At 34.6% G+C, this 23,751-nt stretch overlaps 1 long non-coding RNA gene across 1 annotated transcript; it reads right to left on the reverse strand.

The window, feature by feature from the left end:
- Positions 1–15,377: 15,377 nt before the first annotated feature.
- On the reverse strand, positions 15,378–19,927 carry LOC110774891 (uncharacterized). The gene is made up of 4 exons (XR_002529601.2): positions 19,589–19,927; positions 19,121–19,183; positions 18,702–18,763; positions 15,378–15,602 (listed from the first exon to the last, which is right to left on the reverse strand). It is a non-coding gene; the product is annotated as an uncharacterized lncRNA (long non-coding RNA).
- Between the last annotated feature and the right edge of the window lie 3,824 nt (positions 19,928–23,751).

Consider the following 23,751-nt stretch of genomic DNA (forward strand, 5'->3'; position numbering starts at 1 on the left):
AGAATAGTTTCTAGACTATTAGCAAAAGGCTTTTGCTTACCTAAGATGTTCTAGGATTAAGTCGACAAACTGTGCTTAGTTCTTCAATGATTTTAGGATCTTGGAATCATTTTATTCACACCTGCTGGAACACATAACTTGAATAAAATGCTTAATAAACATTGAATTATGCATGTATGCTAGAATTTAAGTTTATTAAGAGAAACTGTGAATGGTTATTTATTTGTTTATTCTTTTCAATTGTAGTTTTTAATATGGCAAACAACAATTCATTCAACATTCGATCAATTCTCGAAAAGGAGAAGTTGAACGGGAAAAACTTCCTTGACTGGCAAAGGAACTTGCAAATAGTTCTTATGCAGGAAGAAAAGGAGTATGTCCTAGATGAGGCGATGCCCGAAGCTGCAGGCGACGGGGTCACTCAGGCAGCCCTCAATCGTTGGATTGATGCCAACAAGGATGTGAAATGTCTAATGCTCGCCACCATGAGCGCGGATCTGCAGAAAACGTTCATCAACTCAGATGCTTTCACAATCATCAGTGAGTTGAAGAACATGTTCCAAGATCTGGCTCGAGTCGAAAGATTCGAGACTCATAGGCAAATTCTTGAGACCAAGCTTAAGAAAGGCGAGCCCGTAAGTCCACATGTTCTCAAAATGATTGGACTCATTGAGAATATGAGTCGGCTGGATCAGCAATTTTCTCAGGAAATGGCTATAGACACCATCCTCCATTCTCTTCATAGCGGGTATGATCAGTTCAAACTGAACTACAGTATGAATAGTCTGGACAAAACGCTCACTGAGCTTCACGGTATGCTGAAGACCGCTGAAAAGACGCTCAAAAGTGATAAGCAGGATGTGCTTATGGTGCGTGGGGGCAAGTTCAAGAAATCTGGAAAGAAGAGGAATGCTAAGAAAGGTGGCAACAAAGCCAGCCCAACTAAGCAAACTGGCGCCAAATCTGCAAAGAGAAAGGTCAGTCAACCCACTTCTGAATCCGAATGCTTCTACTGCAAGAAGAAGGGGCATTGGAAGAGAGATTGCTTGAAGCTAAAGGAAGATCAGAAGAACGGAACAGTCGTTCCATCTTCAGGTATTTTCGTTATAGACTGTATACTTGCTAATTCAACTTCTTGGGTATTAAATACAGGTTGTGGCTCACACTTATGTTCCAATCCACAGGGACTAAGAAGAAGTAGAAAGTTAAGCAAGGGTGAAGTCGACCTACGAGTGGGAAATGGAGCACGGATTGCTGCATTAGCTGTAGGAACTTACTATTTGTCGTTGCCCTCCGGGCTAGTTTTGGAACTGGAAGAATGTTTCCATGTTCCAAGTCTTACTAAAAACATCATTTCAGTTTCTTGCTTAGATGCTAAGGGATTTTCCTTTATAATAAAAGACAATAGTTGTTCGTTTTATTTTAAAGAGATGTTTTATGGATCTGCTAGATTAGTCAATGGACTTTATTTATTAGATCACGACAAACAAGTATATAACATAAATACCAAAAGGGCCAAAAAGGATGATTCAGATCTCACCTATCTGTGGCATTGTCGATTAGGCCATATAAACTTGAAACGCTTAGAAAGACTTCAAAGGGAAGGAATTCTAGAACCATTTGACTTAGAGGATTATGGTAAATGCGAATCATGTTTACTTGGCAAAATGACAAAGCAACCTTTCTCTAAAGTTGGAGAAAGAGCAAATGAACTATTGGGTTTAATCCATACAGATGTATGTGGACCAATGAGTACAAATGCTAGAGGTGGTTTCAGCTACTTTATCACTTTCACTGATGACTTCAGTAGGTATGGTTATGTCTACCTAATGAAGCATAAGTCTGAATCCTTTGACAAATTCAAGGAATTTCAGAGTGAAGTAGAGAATCAATTAGGCAAGAAGATTAAGGCACTGCGGTCTGATAGAGGCGGTGAATATCTGAGCTATGAATTTGATGACCATCTGAAAGAATGTGGAATTCTATCAGAATTGACTCCTCCTGGAACACCACAATGGAACGGTGTGTCGGAACGGAGGAACAAAACCTTGCTAGACATGGTCAGGTCAATGATGGGTCAGGCCGAACTTCCATTAGAATTTTGGGGACATGCACTAAATACAGCTGCACTCACTATAAATAGAGCTCCGTCTAAAGCTGTCGAAAAGACTCCATACGAATTATGGTTTGGAAAGCCTCCAAATGTGTCTTTTCTTAAGATTTGGGGATGTGAAGTATACGTCAAACGATTAATTTCAGACAAACTTCATCCAAAATCTGACAAATGTATCCTTGTGGGCTATCCAAAGGAAACAAAGGGGTATTACTTCTACAATACATCTGAGAACAAAGTGTTTGTTGCTCGAGATGGTGTCTTTTTGGAGAAGGATCACATTTCCAAAATGACAAGTGGGAGAAAAGTAGACCTCGAAGAAATTCGAGTCGAACAACAAACTCTAGAGAATGCTCAAGATGACATTCAGGATGAAACTCAGAGATCTTTAGAAGAATCTGGTGAGAATCATGGTCAATCTAGAAATGTTACCCCGCGTAGATCGCAAAGATATAGATCTCAACCGGAAAGGTACTTAGGTATTTTGACGAACGAGAGCTATGACGTTCTATTACTTGAAAGTGATGAACCTGCGACTTACAAGCAAGCTATGACGAGCCCTAGCTCCAAGCAATGGCAAGAAGCCATGCAATCTGAATTAGACTCCATGTCTGAAAACCAAGTATGGGATTTGGTCGATTTGCCAGATGGCTACCAAGCCATTGGAAGCAAATGGGTTTTCAAACTGAAAAAGGACAAGGATGGGAAACTTGAAGTTTTCAAAGCTAGATTGGTTGCAAAAGGTTACAGGCAAGTCCACGGTGTGGATTACGATGAAACCTTTTCACCAGTTGCAATGCTAAAGTCTATTCGAATAATGTTAGCAATCGCTGCATATTACGATTACGAAATATGGCAGATGGATGTCAAAACTGCTTTCTTAAACGGCGTTTTAACAGAAACTGTGTTTATGACACAGCCTGAAGGTTTTGAGGATCCAAAGAATGCTAAAAAGGTATGCAAGCTAAAGAAGTCAATCTACGGATTGAAGCAGGCATCCAGGAGCTGGAATATACGTTTTGATGAAGCAGTCAGTGACTTTGGTTTCATCAAGAACGCGGACGAATCTTGTGTATACAAGAAGGTCAGTGGGAGCAAAATTGCTTTCCTAGTATTATATGTCGACGACATATTGCTTATCGGAAATGACATTCCTATGTTGAACTCTGTCAAGATTTGGCTTGGGAAATGTTTTTCGATGAAGGATCTAGGAGAAGCACAGTACATATTGGGCATCAAGATTTACAGAGATAGATCTAAAAAGATGATTGGACTTAGTCAAAGCACTTATATCAATAAGGTGCTTGATAGGTTCAAGATGGCGGACTCCAAGCGAGGCTACCTACCCATGTCTCATGGAATGACTCTAAGCAAGACTCAGTGCCCAAAAACACTTGATGAGCGTAGACGAATGAATGGGATTCCATATGCATCATTGATTGGTTCAATAATGTATGCTATGATATGTACACGCCCGGATGTTGCGTACGCACTCAGTGCTACGAGCAGATACCAGTCAGACCCAGGAGAGGCGCATTGGACTGCTGCCAAGAATATTCTGAAGTACCTGAAAAGGCACAAAGATGACTTCCTGGTCTATGGTGGAGATGATGAATTAATTGTTAAAGGCTATACGGACGCAAGTTTCCAAACCGACAAAGATGATTTCAGATCACAGTCTGGGTTTGTCTTCTGCCTCAACGGAGGAGCAGTAAGCTGGAAAAGTGCTAAGCAAAGCACCATTGCGGATTCTACAACTGAAGCGGAGTACATTGCTGCACATGAAGCAGCAAAGGAAGCTATATGGCTAAGGAAGTTCATAGGAGAACTTGGTGTAGTCCCCTCCATTAAAGGACCAATAGCCCTGTATTGTGATAATAACGGAGCTATTGCACAGGCAAAAGAGCCTAGACACCACCAGAGAGTCAAGCATGTACTTCGTAGATTTCACCTTCTACGAGAGTTCGTTGAAAGAAAAGAAGTCGAGATAAACAAAATTGGAACTGATGACAACATATCAGATCCATTAACTAAACCTCTGCCGCAAGCGAAGCACAACTCGCACACTGCAGCTATGGGAATCAAGCATATTGGAGAATGGCTTTGATGTCTCTGTTTAATGTTTTAAAGTTTTAGAGTTTAAATCTTTGTAAAACATTATTGTTTAATCATTCACAATAAATGAAAGGAATTCATTTTTCCATTTAATTTGTGGTTTATTAAATGATGAGTCCCTTCAACTTGACGATATATTCAAGATAGACTGTCAGGACCAGTCCTGTGACTAAGAAATGTCTATCAAGTGAACTTGAATGTCAAAGGTTGAAAATGGTCCCTAATCGGAGTTTTCTATAAAAATTGGACGCATAGAAAACGTTAGACGATTAGAATGCAAGATGACTAGTAGTTCTGTTTCTTGAACTATGTGGACATGGCAATGTCATAATCATTTGCATAGATACTTACTTTGGGAAGACTAGTATCGGACAAGACCTATGAAACTTTACTGTAAGAGATGAAAGTCTGTCATAAGTAAATTTCATTAAATTATTAGACACTAAATCCTCAATACCTGAGTGATTTGAGATTACTTGTTTGAGAACTGGTTGCTTTGACGTTGACCAACCGTCGCACCGTAAAAGGAGGCTATAAAGGCAACGCTCAGGTAATCACCTATCAAACGAAGTCTAATCTCAAGATCGCAAGATTGGGATTGTCCTCCCATAAATCGGGATGAGATGCTTAAAAGTTGTACAAGGCCACTCGGAGAGCTAGAAACTGTGAAATGCATGGCCGTGCTCGGATGAATCATAGGCTATGATTATCTGTTTATTTGATCAGTTGAACTCTGAAACCGAGGAACACCTCTGGACATAATAAGGATGACAACTCTTACCTTATGTTCAAGAGCAAGCATCGAGCGACAAAGGAATTAGGAAATGCACACTTGTCCCTAAGGACAAGTGGGAGACTGAAGGAAATAATGCCCTTGGTCCAAGTATGCATTCTATGTTAAGTCTAATAAATGTGGTTCAGTATTAATTGACAAGTTAATAATTCAGTGAGATCAAGTGAGCTGAATGCCTAGCTAGAGGCCGCTTCAGTTCAAGTGGAATTAATGATATTAATCCACAGCTTACTCTTGACTGAACCCGTAGGGTCACACAAATAGTACGTAAACGGATCAAGTATCTAATGGCATTAGATACTCTATCTATGAATATTCGGAACCGACGGATCTTAGTTTCAGTGGGAGCTAAGATCGTCACAGGCAAGAAATGAATACTCCGGAAACGATGATATTGCCGGAAACGGAAATATGGATCGTATCGGAAATATAAATATTATCCAAGTCGTAGATGTTGCCGGAAACGGAAACATGGTACGTATCGGAAAATATTATCGGAAATGGAAATATTGCCAGAATCGGAAATATTGCCGGAAACGGAAATATTGTCAGAATCGGAAATATTACCGGAATCGGAAAATAATTCCGGAAACGGAAATATTAAATATTTGTTCGAAACGGAAATTAATTCCGGAATCGGAAATATTAAATATTGTTCGTATCGGAAATGAATTCCGGAATCGGAAAATTTAATCGGAAAGCGCATCGTACGAATAAGCATCGGACGAGGCCTGCCGGACGAGGCCCAGCACGAAGCCAGGCCATCGCCCAGCAAGCCAAAGCGCGCCGCACAAACAGCAAGGCCAGGCCCAGCAGGCTGCGCGCAGCGCGCAGCGCGCACAGCGCGCACAGCACGCGCAGCGCGCGGGCGCTGAGTGGGCTGCTGCTCGCGCGCACGCATGAGGCCCATTGTGGCTGTCGTGCGTGTGTGTGCAAGTGTTTGTGTTTATGCACGTTTCCTAAAACATGCAGAGTTCGGTTAATGATTAAATTCCTAATTCTAATTGATAAATTAATTAAATTAGAGTTCTTGTAGGATTCTAGGTTTGATTAATTTGTATCTGAATAGGATTTCGATTCCCTTTCCATACCGCTATAAATATGAGGCTAGGGCTCACAATTTATAACACGAGTTTCAAAGTATTCAAAGTGAGTTTTTGAGAGAAAATTCAAACACACATCTTGCTCAAATTGCCGAAATTTTCTAGTACCTTAAGGGCGATTCTAGTTGGTCAATCTTAAGGCGGATCCGGACGTGCTGTGGACTATCTACGGAGGGACGACACTTGGAGTCCTAAAGACTTGTTCTTGTTCGGTTCGGGCGCAGCTAGGGAAGGCACGCAACAAAGAGTATGCATCTATTCTATGCTAAATGATTATGTGTAAATAATATGTTTTCCTGGGTATATGGTTTTTCCGCATGATTTATGAATTGTCATATGTATCATAACCTAACAAAATTGTTTGAAGGTCACCTTCTGTTAAAGAGTTGTTCATCAAGAGTGCTTGGATCCTCATCTCCTCTTCATAGTCATGTATAGGGGTAATTTCTGAAATGGACGGTAGTGCAAGCTTCAAAGTCAAATCATTAACCCCATCATTTTCAGAGTCCATAGTGGGAGGTGTGAGAAATGGAGGTAAATCTGGTAGAGTTTCCTCTGATAGAGGCTCCTCTGACATAGGTTCCTCTGTTTGTTCTTTTTGCATAAGAGTTTTTTTTTTCTTCCGTCTTGTCACCTTCTTGACTGCATCTTCAAATAAAATTGAGAAGTAGTCCGAGCTGAAAAACTCCTTGTCTTGACTCAGAATGGAACCAATCTCCTGTGAATCTTTTCTCTCCTCATTCGATGCATTCTTGACGTTATCAAACATGGTTGGAAGCTGTGTTTCGGAACACTTAGACCACATTTCTGCCATATTAATTGACATTCTTTCTTTAACGTCAACAGTGGTGTCAAAGAACTTTTTCGACAACGACAAAAGGTTGTTGAATTTGTTCATGACACCACTTAATTCAGCAGTGGTCTTTAGGAACTCCTGATGAAACTCCTGATGAAAAGAACAAAGTAAAAGAACATAAGAAAAACATGGGATAAAATTAAAATGAACAAATAAAGAAAAAGAACATGTTAAAGGATTAAAAGAACATTATATCAGTACAGAACAGAACATTAAAAACAAAGAAAAGAACATTTTTAAAAAAAAAGGGTGAAAAGAGCATAAGAACAACATAGAGTAAAATGAAAAGAACAAATACTTGAAAAAAGAACATCTTACAGGAATAAAAGAATATTAAAAATAAAATCCTGTCTTAATTTTATTTTTACCTCAACTGTCGAGGGTAGTTTGACTTCCTCAGTGTTGGAGTGTGTTTGTTTCTCTGGTATCTCCTGATCTTCACCGAGTTCAGTCACCGGTGAAATTTGATGTGCTTGTTGTTGTTGACTTGGCTGTTGTTTTTGCTGTTGATGTGGTTGTTTTTGCTGCTATTGTTGTTGTTGTAGTGGTGGTGATGGTGGTACTTCTTCTTGTTGTGGTGGTGGTGGTGGTACTTCTTCTTGTTGTGGTGGTGATTGTGGTTGTTCTTGATCTTGTTCTTCTTGTTGTGGTGGTGGTGGTGGTTGTTCTTGTTCTTGTTCTTCTTGTTGTGATGGTGGTGGTGGTGGTTATTCTTGTTCTTGTTCATCAAGAATATCTCTCCTATACTGTTGTAGCTCTGGTGGGCTTTGGATTCTGTCAAGAATGATACCATGTCCAAAGCCGGACTCATTATCATGCTTAACCCTGCTGCTTATCATTTGCCTTGACCAGCATCTAATGATGGGGAAGCTCCTAGGAGGATATTCTTTTTCAATTTGCACTCGGTCAAAATAACACACCTAATTTCAGAAAAACAACATATCTTTATGGTTAGTTAGTTGAAAAAAGAGCATTAAAATAATTTACCAAAAACAGAAATGCTAGCTTATTGTTTTAAATATACCATTAAAAATGGTAGCGGACCAGCAAACCATCTGCTTCGGTCCTCATTCCAGTATTTAGCTGCTGTCAAAAGACTGGTATAGGCATAGTGGCACCAATTCAGATTCCTTACTCGATTCAGATCAACCGTGCTAGCAAGGAATTTGAAGTTTGGCTTTGGAAATAGAAAAACATAAATATATATATATATATTTATATATATATATATATATATATATATATATATATATATATATATATATATATATATATATATATATATATATATATATATAAGTCATTATTCTTCATTGAATACTAAAAAAAACATTCACTCAAAAGAACACAACTTAAATCCAAATTAAGGTAAGTACATAACAGAAGAATCATGTCCACAATTAAAAATCAAAGGAACAACCAAAATAAAAAAGAACAGCAAAGATAGGCAAAAGAACATTAAGTACAAAGAAAAGAACATTAGAGGAATATTTAAAGAAAACTTATAAGTAAAGAACATTGAGGAAACACATGAAAGAGTGATCAAAAGAATAATGATAGTTAAAAAAAGAACATTAAATTCAACACAAAAGAACACAACAGAAGAATCATGTCCTCAATTAAAAAATCAAAAGAACAACAAAAATCAAAAAGAACAGCAGAGATAGGTAAAAGAACATGAAGTACAAAGAAAAGAACATTAGGTCAAGATTTAAAGAAAAATTATAAGGAAAGAACATTAAAGAAACACATGAAAGAGATAATAAAAGAACAATGATAGTCAAAGAAAAGAACATTAAGTTCTAAAAGAACACAATTTATATCCAAATAAGGGTAAGTACACAACATAAGAATCATGTCTACAACTAATAATTAAAAGAACAAAAATAAAAAAGAGCAGTAAAGATAGGCAAAAAAACATTAAGTAGAAAGAAAAGGATTTGAATTTTACCGATAAGTTGGTAGTGGATTTAATCATCGTGTTAACAACAACCACGAGGAAAGATCTTTTCCAGTTATTATCAACTTTAGTTGTTGGTTTGACCAACTTTTCTATCATTGTCACCAACTTTGGGCATCCAGATTTCACATCCCAATATTTCCAAAAATCTGAAAATACTTTCTTCACCGCTGGATCTGTTTCATCTGTCCATTCTATTACCGGGTCTCCTCCAATAGGGATACCATACACAAGGTAGATGTCCCCTATTGAAATTCCAAAAGAAGATTTTTGTAGATCTAGGGTCCGGTTTTTAGAGTTGAAATGGGAAAGCAACTCATACGGGAATGGATTTACATTTGGTGGTATGTCAAGGTTTAGAAAAGATCCCCTCTGTGACATCTTGTTGTTTTTCCCTATTGATTTTTGAATCAGATGAAATTCTTTCAAAAAGCGTATCAGCATTTGCGCAGTTTGCCTCACGTTCAGTTTGTGCTCATGAGGCTTTTCTTTGGCATCAGTCAAAAGCTTTTCTTCTTCCTTCACTTCAGCAATCATTGTATCATTACCTCTCTGAAAAACAGAAACAAAAGAGAAAAGATTATTAGTTAGAGTGTAAAAGAACAGTAAATGTAGGAAAAAGAACAAAATAAGCAACAATTTTTTGCTTATACCAGCTTTCTGAGCTAAATAAAAAGATAGAACATTAGGAATATTTTAAAAGAACATTAAAGAATAATAAAAGAACACAGATATAGAGTGAGTTATTTGACCTTCTTTATCAAAGGGGCATAGGAAGATATTGACTCTTCTTCCACTTCTTCTTCATCCTCTTCATAATCAGAACGAACAATAATCTCTTTTCCCTGCTTAGAAGTTCCTTTGCGCTTCTTAACCACCGGGGCAGATTTTTTCTTTTCTAGAGCTTCAAATTCCTCCTTGACTTCTTGCATCGTCTCAGGGAATTCTTCCTTATGTTTAGAAAACAAAAGAACATTAGTGATAAAAAAAGAACATTAATTTCAACACAAAAGAACACCACTTAAATCCAAATTAAGGTAACTACACAACATAAGAAATATGTCCACAATTAAAAATCAAAAGAACAAGAAAAATAAAAAAGAACAGCACAGATAGGTAAAAGAACATGAAGTACAAAGAAAAGAACATTAGAAAAGTGATGTAAAAGAACAATGATAGTCAAAGAAAAGAACAAATTCAACACAAAAGAACAAAACTTAAATCCAAATAAAGGTAATTACACAACAGAAGAACATTGTCAAAAAAATAATAAAATATTTAAAGAACATTGTCAAAAAATAAAAGAACAATAAAAAAATCAAAAGTTACCTTGTTCTGTTTCTATTTGGAACAGATTTCCTTAATGTTCCTTTTTTCCTTATTTCTTCTTTGCTCTTAATTTCAGGTTGTTCATCAACCTTCTGTGCATCATCTTCTTGTCCACTAATAATTAAAGAAATATTTTTTTTAAGAAGAAAATAATGATTATAAAGGATATGATATGTAGAACAGAATAAATATAGAATATACCTCGATCGAAAAGTTAATTTTCTCTTTTTTGGTGGGGGTTTTGGATGTTCATCCTCCTTTTCTTCTTTCGAGGCATTGGTCTGTGCATTTAGCCTCTCCTCTTGTGCTTTCAGCTGTTTTTGCATGTTTAACAACATTTGTTGTTGTCCAAGTATGAGCTCCCTTTGCTCTTCAATACTTAATATTCTGAAAAAAGAACAAACATAAAAGAACATTAAGATTTATATCTAATAAACATAAAAGAACAGAACAATAAAACCCCCCCAAAAAAAAACAAGTGCACCGTTCTTAGGATGAACATGGCTTGTATTTCTTCTCCTTCCCCCTTTATTTTTTTAATTTTTCATTTTCTATATATATAATATTTCTCCTTTGAGATTCATCAATTCTCATTTTAGAAACACATTCTTGAGAGAGAAAGAGGAGAGTTTTTAGTTTCTCCCAACAGAGGAGAGATTCTATGAGAGAGAAAGTTCAAAATAAATTTTCTCTTCCTTCTTTCTCTGAAATGTGATTTTAATTGAATTACATTTACAAAAAACTAGTACATTCATCAATATACTATTTCAATTTAGCTATTTTTTTGAATTTTTTTTATTAATTCAAAGAGGTTTATGCTGTTGATGAAGGAGCATCGGGTGATTAAGGTAAATTTTCTCGTTTTAATTCTATGTTCTTTTCCAATTTTAATTTTCTTTTCTTATAACTTTGTATTTCTATGGCATCAAAATAGTGTGTTCTTTTATAGAATGAGCAATTGTTCTTTTTACATATTTAAAGTGTTGTTTTCATATATTTTTTGATGAATAAAATAACGGAATTAAAGCATATTCTTAATCTCAAAAAATAAATTGTATCAGAAGTTCAGTAACGAATATTAAAATTCAACGTCGTGTTATTTTTTTAATTAGAACATATGTTGGCTGGAAAAGAACATTTGCATAACTTAAAAGAAAAAGAAAAAATATAGATGTGGTTTTATATTTGTACTTTTATCTTTTTATATAAGTGTTCTTTTGTGTTTTTGTTAATGTTCTTTTTGTGATTTAAAGTTCATCAAAGGTTCGTCGTTTTATTTTTAATTAGAACATAAATTAGTTTGAAAAGAACAATTCCAGCAATAAAAAGAACAAGAAAAAACATAGATCTGGTTTTAAAGTCCATCAAAAAATCGTCGTTTTATTTACTAGTTTTTTGTAAATTGGTTGGAAAAGAATAATTTCATCACTTAAAAGAACAACACACAAATATAGATCTGGTTGTAGTTCATCAAAGGTTCGTCGTTCTATTTTTAATTAGAACATTAAATGGTTGAAAAAGAACAAATAAAGAATTTAAAAGAACATCTAACATTTTACGAATTTTACTCCTAAATTGTTACGAAATTTAAATATAAAATGCATAAACTAGAATAATATCGCCATTTTGGTGGTTAGAACACAAAATCAATGTAGAAGAACAATTTAAATTTAAATATAGATCTGGATTTTCAAATTGAAATTGAAACAAAAAACTTACTTAGCTTCCGGATTTTCTTCTTCTGGTTTTGAAATTTCTTTGTTCTTCTTTTTCACAAAATCTTTCAGAGGAATCTCATCACTTCTGTTTACAATTGCAAATTCTTTAGTATAATTTCCAAAATCATAAGAATTGAGCTAAAATGAACCAAAATTGGAAGAACAAAAATCACCACTTACTCGACAGATGTTTTTGGTTTGTCTGATTTGTTAACTTTACCCATTTTGCTGATCTTTAGTTGGAATTGTTGTAGAAATTGAGTTAGAATGTAGAAGGAAGTTGAGTAGTTTTTGGGGAAATCGGTTTTGAGAGAAGTTGCATGTCACAGTACTTTGAATTTTGGTATTTATGGCAATGTTTTTTAGAGGAGAGAGAAATAACCGTTTGTTTTTTAATATTTATTTTTTAATTTTTTATTTGTACCTTTTGTCTGCTTTTTATGTTAGTGTTCTTTTTGTTAATGTTCTTTTTGTTAATGTTCTTTTTGTTCATGTTCTTTTTGTTAATGTTCTTTTGTTAATGTTTTTTTTTTTGCGATTTTTATTTTGGTTGCGTTTTATTGTTATTTAGGTGCGTTTTGGGGCAGGTGCACCAAGAGCACCATGCACCCGCCTGTATAATCCGAGCGTTGGTGTTTGGTGTGTGTTTTAATTTACTTTTTCTTTTTTTTTACTGAAAATTTAAGTGTGTGGCAAGTTTTGAAATTTTGGGGAAATAATGGGAGGGAATAAACAAAAATGGTAGGCGTAGAAATAAAGTAAAATGGGAGGGAATAAAGTAAATTGGCACACCCGTCGCATTAGCCTAATATGCGTCGCATTTGACCCTCTAATGCAACGGCTTTAGACACACCGTCGCATTAGCCCAGATTTCTAAAATGTTATACAAGATACCGTTACACTAGCCTTCTCTATTGCAACGGCTCTCGGTAAGGTGTCGCATTAGCCTTTTCTTGATCGTTGCATCTGATAAAAAATGTAGTAGTGCCTCAAATTCATTTCTCCTACATGAAGCATCCCTAATAGATTCATTCATAAGGTTTGAAACTTCCCCCATGCCTTTTACAAAAGTTTGGGATGCAACCTCAAAGTCCTTAATAAAATAATCCATTTTAAGGCCTTCTTGGCAATCCAAATGAGCTATAAAAAGACGAAATTCGGACAATGAAATGACCGATTCAGATTGCAAAGCATCAAGGAACTCATTGTGGAGAAGCTCAAGGTGGAGTCATGTGAAATCATCAAGTGTACATGATTCATCATTTTGAGGAATAGGGATAGTTACCATATTTTAAGGAATTTTCAAAAGAAAAGAACAAACCAAAACAAAAATTATGCACATAGACCTAGACTCATCTAACTAGCACAAACTAATGCAAACCGTGTCCTCGACAACAGCGCCATTTTGATCGAGGGAAAACTAGGTCGTTACTAGCTTTCCTAAATCAAACCAATTACCAAAACTAACCACTAAACACAAGTAAAGTGGTAAGTAAGGGTCGAAATCCACAAGGACTAAGGTACACTAGTTAATGCTAATTAATCGATAAGTTAGGTCGGAACAAAGTTTTGGAAAATCACTAATCGACTAAAACTAATTAAACTAAACTAACTATCAAAGGTAAACTAGATTAGGTAATGGGGTCAAACAACAACAAATCATGGATTGAATATACGAGGATTGCAAATATGGGACGAAACACAAACACTACATGGATAAACGTTGAATTCATAATTAGTTCCAACCACCTCCCGGTGCGCGAACAATTTCCCTAAGCATTAAGAATGAACTTCTGCTCTACTCTATCATACCCGGGGTAAATCAATATCCCAATTCAACCACATAGTCAAGCTTAGGTCTTTAATCCCTTTCCAACCCAACTAGACTACTTCAAGTAATCATGGAACACTTAATTGATCAAGTTAAATGCAACATGTACTGGAAATTCTCAAACATGTAATAATTTAATCATGAATAATCCTAAAATCCAATCACAAATGCCCAAACCAATCAATGTTGGGTTTTCACCCAAACCCTAATCAATACACTACTCCATAATCATAAAAATAAGATATTTAAAGAAATTAACAACTAAAAATATGATTCTAAACATTAATCTAAAAGGTAAAACAATTAATTAAAGCATGAACATGAAATTAAGCAAAAACAATTAAAATAATAAAAACAATAAATAAAGCAATCAATAAGGAGAGAGATTACGAAATTCTCATTTATTAATGGTTGAATCTTGAATACAAATTGCCACACTTGATGTTTATCCAAATCCCCAATTACCCATTGAGTTTTTCTCACTTTCTCTCTTCAAAAACTAAGCTAATGAAAACCCTAAACCCTAAGAGAGAACTAAAAACTAATTACCTTTTTTTCTTTATATAAAAATAATAATAATAAATAAATAAATAAATAAATAAATAAATAAATATATAAATAAAAATTGAAATTGAAATAGAAATAGAAAATTAATAATGAAAACTAAAATTATTTAACTATAAGATTATAAAAACAAGGAAAACAAACAAAATACGATATTAAGGCCTAAAATCTAAAAAAAACGGTTAGAAATATTAGCTAAGCTATGGAATAATGAAATAAAAAATAAAGGCTAAAATAGATAAAAATATAAGAAATTGACCTATAAAATACCTAAAATATTCCCCCTAGGAGTGACATAAATGTCACTCATCAATTTCTTACTGATTCATATTTTTTTTATGTTCACGCCTTGATAAATCATATAGAAACCATTTTTGTTCAAAGTTTTAGCATAGCGTTTTCATAGATCGAAAATCAACGCAAAAGATGTAGCACACCCTAATGTTCCTCCTTATGTCTTCACCCTACTCTCTACAACCTACTGTCATATTTGCAAGTCTCAATTTAGGGTGCACTAGAGGAAAAAAACTTCAAGGGCGGGCTCATTTTAAGGGGTTTAGTGAGGGCTTTTACATGTGCAGCACATGGCCTGCCCGCACTTGATGTTTCTCAAGTGCTGCCAAAATATTGGCAGCACTTGATGTTTCAAGAGCTGCCAATTTGGAAAATGAGCCCGCACTTGACATATTTTGTGCTGCCAATTTTAGAAAATAAGCCCGCACTTGACATATTTGGTGCTGCCAATATTGAAAATGAGCCCGCACTTGACATATTTGGTGCTGCCAAATTTGAAAATGAGCCCGCACTTGACATAGAAATGGGCAGTACAAGCATAAAAATGAGTCGCACTTGATATATAAATGAGCTGCACTTGGCTTATAAATGACCCGCACTTGGCCTATAAATGACCGCACTTGATCTAGATTTGTTATATAACCAATTTCCCTGCTACATATTACAATTGGTTCACGTCACTGATTAACCTCCATACGACATATAAAAAGTATCCAATTATATAGATAATTAAATTAAATAGTATATAATTGTAAATATAAAAATCGATTATATTACAGTCATGAAAAACTAGTTAGAATCCATAATTTAAGATTCAGTCCAAGAAAATATCAAAGACAATCACTGGTAATGAAGTTTGCCAACATTTCTCGAACTTCATCTATCTCCTCAAAGGTGAAAGGTCGCTCCCTCGGATTATTGAATACCTTAAAAAGATCGACCATCAAAAAATAAATAAACACTTTAGTTATATTATAGGTATTGAATCGTATAATAAATTAAAACTTAAATTGTTCAAAACAAAGAAATAATTAACCGTATAATAATAAAATTGGTTAATTTCGGTCCCAACTTTCATCTAATGAACTTAAATTAATATTTTAAAGTCCTTCCATGTTTAATAAACTTAGTTTTATGTTTCAAAGACTCCTTCTCACCCATTTTGGTGAAGTTATGCACATTTAAGCCTCGTTAGTTCATTATCGGTCACATTTTGACTAAAATGGCTAATTTCGGTCCCAACTTTCAACTAATGAACTTAAATGATTATTTTAAAGTCTTTCCATGTTTAATAAACTTAATTTTATGTTTCAAAGACTCATTCTCACCCATTTTGGTGAAGTTATGCACATTTAAGCCTCGTTAGTTCATTATCGGTCACATTTTGACTAAAATGGTTAATTTCGGTCCCACTTTTCAACTAATGAAATTAAATAAGTAATTTAAAGTCTTTACATGTTTAATACACTTAATTTATATTTCAAATACTAATTCTCACCCATTTTGGTGAAGTTATGCACATTTAAGCCTCGTTAGTTCATTATCGGCCACATTTTGACTAAACTGGCTAATTTCGGTCCCAACTTTCAACTAATGAACTTATATGAGTATTTTAAAGTTTTTCTATGTTTGAAACACTTATTTTTATGTTACAAAGACTAATTCTCACCCATTTTGGTGAAGTTGTGCACATTTAAGCCTCGTAAGTTCATTATGGGTCACATTTTGACTAAAATGGCTAATTTCGGTCCCAACTTTCATCTAATGAACTTAAATGATATTTTAAAGTCTTTCCATGTTTAATACACTTATTTTTATGTTTCAAAGACTCACTCTCACCCATTTGGTGAATTTATGCACATTTAAGTCTCGTTAGTTCATTATCAGTCACATTTTGACTAAAATGGCTAATTTCGGTCCCAACTTTAAACTAATGAACTTAAATGAGTATTTTAAAGTGTTTCCATATTTAATAAACTTATTTTTATGCTTCAAAGACTCATTCTCACCCATTTTGGTGAAGTTATGCACATTTAAGACTCGTTTGATCATTATCGGCCACATTTTGACTAAAATGGCTAATTTCGGTCCCAACTTTCAAGTAATGAACTTAAATGAGTATTTTAAATTCTTTACATTTTGATAAACTTAGTTTTATATTTCAAATACTAATTCTCACCCATTTTGGTGAAGTTATGCCATTTAAGACCCGTTTGATCATTATCGGCCACATTTTGACTAAAATGGCTAATTTCGGTGCCAACTTTTAACTAATGAACTTATATGAGTATTTTAAAGCTTTCCCATGTTTGATACACTTATTTTTATGTTTCAAAGACTTACTCTCACCCATTTTGGTGAAATTATGCACATTTAAGTCTCGCTAGTTCATTATCGGTCATATTTTGACTAAAATGGCTAATTTCAGTCTCAACTTTCAACTAATGAACTTAAATGAGTATTTTAAAGTCTTTCCATGTTTAATACACTTAGTTTTATGTTTCAAATACTCATCTCAACCATTTGGTGAAGTTATGCACATTTAAGCCTCGTTAGTTCATTATCGGTCACATTTTGACCAAAATGGCTAATTTCGGTCCCAACTTTCAACTAATGAACTTAAATGAGTATTTTAAAGTCTTTCCATGTTTAACAAACTTAGTTTTATGTTTCAAAGACTCATTCTCACCCATTTTGGTAAAGTTATGCACATTTAAGCCTCGTTAGTTCATTATTGGTCACATTTTGATTAAAATGGCTAATTTCGGTCCCAACTTTCAACTAATGAACTTAAATAGTATTTTAAAGTCTTTAAATGTTTGATACACTTAGTTTTATATTTCAAATACTAATTCTCACCCATTTTGGTGAAGTTATGCACATTTAAGACTCATTTGATCATTATCGGCCACATTTTGACTAAAATGGCTAATTTCCGTCCCAACATTCAACTAATGAACTTATATGAGTATTTTAAAGTTTTTCCATGTTTGATACACTTAATTTATGTTTTAAAGACTCATTCTCACCCATTTTGGTGAAGTTATGCACATTTAAGCCTCGTTAGTTCATTATCGGTCCCATTTTGACTAAAATGGCTTATTTCGGTCCCAACTTTCAACTAATGAACTTCAATAAATATTTTAAACCCTTTACAATCTTAATACACTTAGCTTTATGTTCAAAAGATTCATTTTCATCTAATTTGGTCAATTAATGCACATATGAGACTCGTTTGATCATTATAGATCAAATTTTGACTAAAATGGCTTATTTCGATCCCAACTTTCAACTAATGAACTAAAATGAGTATTTTAAAGTCTTTCTATGTTTAATAAACTTAGATTTATGTTTCAAAGACTCATTCTCACCATTTTGGTGATGTTATGCACATTTAAGCTTCGTTAGTTCATTATCGGTCAGTTTTGAGTAAAATGGCTAATTTCGGCCCCAACTTTCAAGTAATGAACTTAAATGATTATTTTAAAGTTTTTCCATATTTAATACACTTAGTTTTATGTTTCAAAGACTCATTCTCACCATTTTGGTGAAGTTATGCACATTTAATCTTCGTTAGTTCATTATCGGTCACGTTTTGACTAAAATGGCTAATTTCGGTCCTAAGTTTCAACTAATGAACTTAAATGAGTATTTTAAAGTCTTTTCATGTTTAATATACTTAGTTTCATGTTTCAAAGACTCATTCTCATCCATTTTGGTAAAGTTATGCACATTTAAGCCTTGTTAGTTTATTATCGGTCACATTTTGACTAAAATGGCTTATTTCGGTCCCAGCTTTCAACTAATGAACTTATATGAGTATTTTAAAGTTTTTCCATGTTTGATACACTTAGTTTTATGTTTTTAAGAATCATTCTCACCCATTTTGGGGAAGTTATGCACATTTAAGCCTCGTTAGTTCATTATCGGTCACATTTTGCCTAAAACCTAGTAACTTGCACTCATTCTGTCGAGAAAAAGATGGGAAAAACATATAATTACTTAAAAAAAAAGAGTAGAAATACCTTATAGGTGATTCAAGAATTCAACCGTAATGAAACTCTTCCCTCTCTTTATCTTCCTAGGCCTGTGTATCCAAAAGTAGGATTTGCATAGAGAAGAAAATATATTACTACCAGATTGAGCTAGGATTTCGAAAAACCATAACAACTCAACAGTAGACGAGAAAAGAAGAGGCACATATATAAACAAAAAGTTCAGTCCAAGTTGCAATACTTTAAAGCATAACACACACTAATATGAAATGTTTAGAAAACAAAATACTTGGAACAGTTAATTCCAAAGGTGCACCTCAGTAGCTTATGAACTTCTGAATGTGCTTGCAATAACCCCACTTGGTTAGCCAGTTCCTACTAAAATGAGTAACTTAAGCAGAGAGAAAATCATCTAAATCATTAATCAATTTAACAACCACCACTATTACCTCATTAGTATGACTACTACAAGAGGAAAAATAACATTGGAGGTTTCCAAGTTTTTCTATACCCTGCATCAAGAATAACTATGTTAAGAATCCCACCAGGTGCTTTAAAACTATAAATTACTTCATCTAATTAAATTTTTTTCTTTAAAAAAAGGCATGATTCAAGTATGAAGCAGGAATGAGATGCACTTTTACATTGAACTTTTACAAGTTCGAAACTTTAATGGCCTATAACCTGCATTTATTCTGGTTTGGATTGCTTTTAATCGAAACACCTAAATCATTAACCTAACTCCAAATCAGAATATCAACAATTGTTTTCCAATTATCCACATATAAAATCAGAAGTTAATCGAGAATTGAAAAACCCATGGGCGAAATCGGTCAAATTCAAAGAAAACAATAAAAAAATTAATTAAGAAGAGTACTTATGTTATAATTGATTAAGAAGGGTATTAAGAAGAATACAAGGTGGCGCTGGAGGAGGAGCAGCTGCGACGCCGTGGAGGAGCAGTTGCGACGCCGTGTAGGAGAAGCTGCGACGCGGTGGAGGAGGGGAACAACGCCGGCGATGGGTGAGGGAACAGCACCGGCGACGCGTGGGGGGGGGGGGGGAGCAGTGAGGTGTGTGCAGTGAGTGTTGTGGTTTCACAGTCTTGCCCAGAGAACAAGAAAGGAAGAGAAGAACCAGAGAGGGGAAGAGAGGGGAAGAGAGATGAAAATTGGTGAAGCAGAGAAGAGGCTAAGGACAGAGAAGCGGGAAACCCAAAAAAATTAGGAATTATTTTTTGCGGGTCTTTTGTAAATGAGCCCGCACTTGAGTTTAAAGCCCGCACTTGAACTCAAGTGCTGCCAATTTTCTAAAATGTGCCCGCACTTGTGAAAATGTTTTTTTTTTTTGTGTGTGCTCTCAAGTGCTGCCAATTTATTAAATGACCCGCACTTGAAGAGAAGCACATGACGATTTTTCCTCTAGTGGTGCTTGTTACCAATGATCAGAGAATCTTAATACGAGTCAATAGTACTGATCAAAGTTGCATTGGCTATGCAATAGTGTATCTTTACCTAAAATGTGGCATATCTAATTTACCTATTAAAATGCATTTTGCAGATTATTGATGATTCTGGTGGCAATGATGAAAAGCAGGCCGAGACATGAGACTTTGACACTATTGTCAAAACCAAGGTAATTTCACATGGAGTTAACTGCATTTCATGCTTTATAGATAAATTGATAGATGAAACAAGATTTATAGTTGTCGGTTATTTATGGATGATGGTGAGATTAGAAGGTAGATACTTAGATTTAATATTATTATAATAAGGTTGAAACACGAGTTTGTGTTAGGTATGGGTTGTTAGCCTGTTTTAAAGTTTGTCAAGCAAGAAAAAATGGGTTCTGGAACAAAAAAATCCCTTGTGCAGAGATTTCCATATACAGTCCGTCTACCTTGGTGTATATGTCCTTTACAACTACAATAATTTCACACACTCACAGACTCAATGTATCCATCGACTTACTAAAACTGAGAAAATTTTATATGGTGAGTAACTATTTTTAAACCAAATGAGAATTTTTAACTTATGTGAACCCAACCTAGCTGCTTTGTACATAGAAATGAATCCCTTCCCTCTAGCACACTAATCGATCATAGATTCTAGCTCAAAACTCCGCGCTACAAGATGTTCTCCATGACCATTAACTTCTTTGACATAAGCAGGGTAAATATACGCTTGCTTTATCACCACTTCTTAGGAGGTGGCTCTTTCACACTCCAACTTCATGAACTACATCCATTCTTGATGATTTAGATCATTTAAAGGCCTGCTCAGAAACACCTAATGAGAAAAATTCTTACCTTGTGTGGCGAGTATATATTGCATCACACAATAAAAAACTACCAACTTAATCACATTGTACAAAATTAGAACAGAACTGGTCTGAACAAAACCAACCAGAACACAAATGATCAGAACAGAACTGGTCTAAACATAATTGGTCATAATAGAACTGGTCATAACAGAACTGATCAGAACAGACAAACTGATCTGATTAGTTCTGTTCTTACTAGTTTTGTTTAGACCAATTCTGTTCATACCAGTTTGTTCTAATCAGTTATGTTTTGACCATTTCTGTTCAGACCAGTTATGTTTAGACCATTTCTGTTTTGATCAGTTCTGTTCAGATCATCTTTGTTAGAACTGGACCAATTCTGTTCATATCAGTTCTGAATAAGTTCTGACTAGGTTTGGTTTTGTCCAGTTTTTCTTCTGTTCGTCTCGAATACCCATCATTTGCAATACTAGAATCAGTTATGTTCTTCTCTTTCTATGCTTCTTTTGACAGGTTTGGGTGGTTGTGAGGAAACTCCATTGCTTTTCGAGTGGATTGTAGTTATGCCCTTTTTCTCACGTGCATCAATTTGAGTGTGCTCCCGGGGTTCTTCTTTACTGTTAGTATGTAGCCATATTTTATTATCAATGCCCTCTTTTAAGACATTACTAGACGAACCTTGAACTGAGATGAGGCATGGAAGCTTATCGCGACTGTCTTGGAGTTCCTATTCTTGTTCTTGAATGTGAGATATGTCAAGTTTTCTTGTATTATGAATTTGTTTGAATTCCCTAGAGTCCTGTCACCAGTAAATAATCATATTATCTGCCTTTCTTTATTCTTTAGAATGGGAGATATAAACAGCAAGAAAATTATTGTACCTTGTGCACAGGTGATCGTTGTCTAGTAGCCTTGGCTTCTGTGGCTGGTGAGCCGCAGAGGACGACGATGGCAATGGTGATGAGGGAAGCAACAACAACTAGAATGAAATGAAATTTATTGCCTTAAATTTTATTTATTTTTAAAGTTATTAGATTTTTAAAGTTATCGGATTAAAAGGTTATAAAAGGGGACTATTTTAGGGGCGATTAATAGTTGGTATTATTTTGGGAAGACCACTAGTGGTTCGGATTACTGTTAATTTACCCTTGATTTTAAAATATGTTCATCATTCTTTGTATATATATATTTGACATATTAAATTTTCTTTTGCATATTATTGATGATTCAAGGGTAATTGTAAAATGTATATCAAGAGAACAACAAGTTATCTTGAAGCTAACCTATCATAGCAATAGGTTTACTTGGTAATTAGTTCGTATGTAGTCAGGAAGTTGTTTTTATTTAGTTTTGGACTATCTTGTAATGTTTCTAGATAATTTATGATTTTAGATTAATTGCTATATATATTATATAAAAATAAAAAAAAATATTGGAAATTGTGACGCTCAAAAGGGTCTAAATTATTTTGGAGGGAATGGGGAGAACTCGCACGAAAGCAAAGGATAGGGACTTTAATAAGACTCTATATATTACGTTTGCGAAAAGCATCGCTATATGCTGAATAATGGCGGAGAAATGCGTCTATAAGCGTGCAAATAGTGACGCTTTTATGCATCTAAATATTGCGACTAAATAATGAGCCTATATATCCCCAGTAGTGGCTGCAAAATGCATCGATAATTGTGCAAATTGTGACGCTCTAAAGCGTCGCAATACAACGGCTATGAAAAATTTGACCCTCTGTAGGAGCGTCTCTATATATAATAACGACACTTTGTTGCGTCGCAATTTGACCAAAAAATCTAGCGTCACAAATTGTCGTGTTTTATTGCAGTGCTTGTCTATACGTCATTTTATGATTTCAATTGTGTCAAATTTTGACTGTGGCTTTTGAATGTGAAGTTATTTTGATTAATTCGGAGAAGCATGATCGACTATATATAGCTAGTTCTAGGATTGCTTTAGCTTGTTTGTACTCATGTTTGTTGATTACATGTGTTCATATGTTTTTGGTCATGACCTGTTCCATAATAACCCTATGATGACTAATCATTGCACTTGCTTTGTTGGTGAGTAGTATTTTTGAAACAAAATTTCGATCTAGAGGTAGTTTGCAAGCGAAGTAGAGTCAGCATTTCAGGATTGGGATGTTGGGAGCATTTTATACTTGCATATTTTGTTAAACTCTATTTCAACAAATATCTAGACAATGTTTTATGGTTTTATTAGTCAATGAATTATTTAAGTTGGATCTTGATTTTGTCCTTAAAGGAGGTCATTAACTATTGAATTTTATTTTTAAAGGTTAGTTAGTAATTCTGCTGCGTTATTCTAGTACTTAGCCTTAAATGCTATCACCGTGGTTGTAATGCTTTGGCAATTCCTTTTATTTATTCAAAAAAAACAATTTTAAAAAAATAAGTAATTATTAGGGTGTTATTAGTGGTGATTCCAGCGCAAATTCGAACCAAACATGCCACCAGCTCTGCCGTTATCTTTTCTAATGTGTTGTAGTCTTTTTAGTTATGCTTAATTGAACTTTAACAAAAAAAAAATATACAATTGCGAATTTTTGTACCAAAGTATTGAGTTGATAATTTGGTCTTCTTAAAAGTAAAAAGCGTTATAATTTATATTACGGAGTATTTTGTACGGAGTAATATACTTTATAAATTGGAATTAGAAAAATAGGGATTTATGAAACTAAAGATAAAGAGGCAGTTTTTCGATCTATAAAAGTGTAGTACTCCGTACAAACATAGAAAAAAAGTAATTGGGCAAGTGAAGTGGGACA

This window comes from Spinacia oleracea, chromosome 4, assembly GCF_020520425.1.
Source record: "Spinacia oleracea cultivar Varoflay chromosome 4, BTI_SOV_V1, whole genome shotgun sequence".
Lineage (NCBI taxonomy): Eukaryota > Viridiplantae > Streptophyta > Magnoliopsida > Caryophyllales > Amaranthaceae > Spinacia > Spinacia oleracea.